Source organism: Amblyomma americanum, chromosome 1 (assembly GCF_052857255.1).
Source record: "Amblyomma americanum isolate KBUSLIRL-KWMA chromosome 1, ASM5285725v1, whole genome shotgun sequence".
Taxonomy (NCBI): domain Eukaryota; kingdom Metazoa; phylum Arthropoda; class Arachnida; order Ixodida; family Ixodidae; genus Amblyomma; species Amblyomma americanum.
Genome location: NC_135497.1, coordinates 230,677,479 through 230,682,073, shown reverse-complemented (window position 1 = coordinate 230,682,073; position 4,595 = coordinate 230,677,479). Strand labels below are relative to the sequence as shown.

Here is a 4,595-nt window from a genome sequence, read left to right as displayed (position 1 = left end):
GCGGGCGGTGGTCATCATTGCAGCGTGTGCTGCGTTGCACAACATCTGTCTTGAAGCAGCCCTGACTGCAGACGAAGACGACACTACTGATGACCCTGACAACAATGGACCACCTCTGCTTGCCGGGTACTTGGCGGGGACAGGATCCCGCATGACCTACCTGCGTGGTAGAGCCATGCGAGACCGTATAATTGGCCTCTTTGGCACAACCCGTCCGCAGAGGCAAGCACACCTGTAGATGGTGCGGCGACAGCAGCAGCGGCAGCAGCAGCGGCAACAGCAGCGGCAATAGCAGCACCACCGGCAGTAAGCCCTAGACCATCTGGCAGCTGTGGCTGCAATGACTCGCCGTGCTGGCGTGGCGAGTTGTCGTAGCCACTCTTGCTACGGGCAGTGCCATTGCCCTCTGTTAGTGCGTGAGCCCCTGTGTGATATGATGCCCTTGGCCACTGGTAGCCACATTCCAGCATTTGTAAATTACTTTTTCTTACGTGTGCTTGAAAGCCTCCAGTGTCAAGATATGAAGTGCACACACCAACTGCTGCTCCACCGGCAGTGGTCACCAGTACGCCTTTCAGTGCATCAGCAAGCTTGCCGCACAGCTACTGCACTTTCTTCTTCTCAAGTCGAAATACACGCCAAAACAGCTCGTCCAACAAGTGAAATGCATCCTTGTACACCTTCTTTCGCCGTTGCTTACGTCGACCTGCCCACTTAGGCAAACAGTTGCTTGCTGTAACTATGTGTTTGATGAATGTGCACGAGGGAAAAGTGTGGTGTGGAGACTGCCAGGAACCAGTAAAGCGTTTGTTTTTGCACCACGTTTATTCATTGGTCACAATAATTTTTTTCGCCACAGCTGTTCATACTAGTTTGCCAACTGTAACACACAGCAGGGAAACAAAAGCATGCAGCATCAACAGTGATTTGCATATGCCTTGTCGAGTGCTGCGCAGAGATTGCACAATAACAGTTGTATCTTACACTCTGGCCAAACGGGTGAGTTGGCTGTACATTTTTAAGGCGAACAGTGCGAAAGACATAGCCGGAAAGCACAGGAAACACAGGATGAGCACTCGTCCTATGTTTTCTTTGCTTTCCGTCTAAGTCTAACACGCTGTTTGCCCCTTAAAAAAAAAAAGCTTCATCTTGACTGCCAGGTTGAATGCTAGTAATCACAGGTTTGGCACGTTGTGCAGACTTGTAGGCCCGATGTAGCCCTGGTTTGCACTTTGCTGAAACACATTACATAACTGGTGGAATGCACAGCAAGTGCTACACAAGACATTGCTCTTCGTAGATTTTACTGGACTAAAAAATCATGTTACGTGTAAAAGACACACGAGTATCACAGACGATGATGCCAACATGGCTGCGTTTGAAGTTGTAAAGGGACCCACAAACGAGAGACATTAACATTGTTGCATCATACCTTTAAAGGCGGAGCTCAAGCATCCGCCAAATTTTTTTTTGCCTGCATTCAACACTAGTTCAGAAGCGACTTTGGACGAATGCTGGCAAGCCTCATTTTTCCTCGGGTCTACTGAGGATAGAACATGTTACAATGCACACAATGGACACTTTACGGAAAAGCAGGAAAAGTAATGCGAAAAAAAAACGACTCAGGAACATGCAAACAACCTTAATAGACACAAAATCGAAGTGTTCAAAATTTATCCAGAATCCCCATATTATGATGCCCTTCATAACTACAGTCACTTCAGAACAACTTTGCCCCACATATTGCACTTGCCCACATATTGCAATGAAAGAAAACAAGCACTAGAAATTGCACCTTGTGCACCTGCCACAGCTGCAGGTAAACATTTGAAAGGAATGGAAAATAAAAGAGTATAGGAGGCTTTCACACCTGGCAGAGCTTAAATTACATAACTGGAAGAAAATAAACAGTGTGAAGCATCCGGGCCTGCAGAGCTTACAAGAAATAAAAAAATGATGCTATGGCACATGGCAGAGATGATCTTGAATAAATACAAAAACAAAAACCTGACAGAGAAGCAGACAATGTAAATAAACAAACACATAAAACAGAAATTTTAACAAGCAAACTAAAAATAGTTCAATGAGTCTGCACCTCGCAGAGAAGTAAATAATGTTCTTGAATAAATATAAACATATGAAGAGGTTCTTTCATAAAAATAAAAACAAGCAAATAATGACATAAATATGAACAATTCAATGTGGTGCAGGTGGCTCAAGCTGCTTTTGTAAGATTAGCGTCAGTAGGTTCACATTCTGGATGAGCAGCTCTTGCTGACCATTTGACGCCTGCACAGCATCTGTCACCTCCCATATGGCCTGCATGTAAAAATACTTCCAATTACAAATTATTACTGACAACCAATTTTGAGATCTCGCTTAAGCTTTATGTAAAATTTCAGGTGCTGAGATATTTTGGACAAAGTATGGCTGTAGAAGACTCGTGTCAGTTTCATAAACTCAGCTGTCCCAACCACCTCCCACCAGAGGCGTCAAAACAGAAGTAGAGGTGCTCAAAAGAGAGCACTGATATTTATGCTTCAGGTGACGGCTTCGACTCTTCAAAGTGCAGTGTGCGCAGCGAGTACACACCTCCAGCATGCTCTGCTGAAAAGCAGCGTCCTGGCGGTTCCGGGCGTCAGTAAGGGAATCCAAACGATGCGATTCATACAGCATCTGGCGCAGCACCTTATTGGCCCCATCGTCTCGCCGTCGCTTCCCAAGAAGGCTAGGCGTGGCACGCGTTGAGGGCTGCAGTGGGGGCTCTGGTGTATGCTGCTGTGAGGGCTGCGGCGAGGGCACCGGTGTAGCTGTCGGGAAAGAAAATGTGCTCATCACGTGGTGGAATACGCAAAACATTTGGTACAATGTGTTAGAGGACTTGACAAAAATATACAGGACAGCAATCTTGGGCAGCATTGTAGTAGCATATTTCATGTGCACATTTGCTAGACTGCTAGACTGTCACAGCCTCACTGCAAGAGAAATAAACATTCTGCACTGCGTGGCAAAGCCAGAGAGAGATAGTTTTGTGTGTACTGTAGAATCACTGCAGTATTTTGGCTACTGCTGCAAATGCTGCCAGAGAGTATAGTGCTATTACTTTCAATCAGCTGCCAGAAAGGGTAGTATGGAGCTTGAATAATGGAAAGCCAACTCACGGTCTGTGGGGCTCCGTGTGTCTTGTCGACAACTTGCTGAGGCTCCCCGTTCATCTCCTCTGTTGTAACAGGGTAAAAGGTGCGGCTGATTGGTACTGGCAAACCATGAAACTAAAAGAGCACTAGCAAAAGAGAAGCAATCAATAATGCTCAACCACTTGTCTATGCATTCCTGCACCTCCTCCGAGACTAAAATACACCACAGATGGAATAAACAGTGCTAGCAAGGCGCAAGGCAAAGACATCATGTTTTTAAACGGCCGACCCCTTGTTGTTGAGAATCGACGCAAGCTGGATCCACAGCTCGCGCTTTTCAACAGCTGTGTATGAATGAGTTTGTTAGGTCGGCAGAAGCCCGAGCCAAGAGCGGATGGCTCTTCATAGACTCTATTACGATTAGCTCTTGCTCGCTAGGCATTCTTCGTGTTGGCGCCATTTCGAGACTATAATTCCCGCTTAGAGAATTGCAGCAGTGAACACAGCGGGGAAAACAAACAGGGAATAGTTTCTGTTCCGCTTTTCGAAAGCAGGGAATAACAGGGAAAAACCTTTGCTCTGAGTTCGGGCTAATATGTTTTTACAGGAACATATGCGTGTGCTGCGCTGCAGCAACTTATAGCACAGCCAAGAACGACCGAAAACGAGCAAGGTTGTTAGCGTGCGCCCAACCGCCTTGCTTGGTTCTTGCTCCTTCCCAACTGAATCATTTGTGCCAGACGTTTATGAAGCCAATAAAGTTGATTTTATCCAACAAGCCGTGCTTCGTGGACGCCTTGTATTTGCTAAAGTGAAAGAAACAGAACCCAAATCATATGCTTGGCATGTGGCATCTTTAAACCAATAACACAGGCTTACCTCAAGTTGTCTTCGTCGATTTTCGGGCCCGACGTTTCGTGCAGGTTCCTTTCTGGAGGCCCGTGACCTTCACTGGCTTCGATAATTGTTATCCGCTCACTTTGGACAACCAAATAGAACCTTGATTTCAGACGACGCCTAAAAAAGCAGGAACTAGCCGTGGGATCAGCTGTTTTTTAGAAGGCCGCCATGTTCAGTGTTTACATCTGCCAGCGCGCCCTCATGGCAACAAAACTTACCCACGAAAGCAGTTATTTGCAAAAGTGAATGTCCTTCTTGTTTTACTTCATGGCAGTGAGAGTGAAATACACTTTTATGAAAGAATAAAACAATGTTTATTTTATTCACTGCGTATTCTTATAAAAAAATTAGCATACGGCCCCTTGCCGTGCAAATTGGCCTCTTGTCGTGCAAATAAACTCTTCCGGGGCGGCACCCTACTAGCCATTGGTTGATTCCGCGTTCCGTCACGCGTTGACGTCTAGCCTTGTCGTCATGCTGTCGTCATTTTGACGTAACGCTCTACAACTTTAGAGCGAGTTCCGTAATTCGGGCCCTGTGCTGTTGAACTTGCAGGTC

The 4,595-nt window shown here is 46.2% G+C and overlaps 1 long non-coding RNA gene across 1 annotated transcript; it reads right to left on the bottom strand.

Moving 5' to 3' along the window:
* Positions 1–806: 806 nt before the first annotated feature.
* Positions 807–4,356, bottom strand: LOC144114768 (uncharacterized). Its single transcript, XR_013311114.1, has 4 exons — positions 4,017–4,356; positions 3,162–3,220; positions 2,593–2,810; positions 807–2,319 (listed from the first exon to the last, which is right to left on the bottom strand). It is a non-coding gene; the product is annotated as an uncharacterized LOC144114768 (long non-coding RNA).
* Positions 4,357–4,595: the final 239 nt, after the last annotated feature.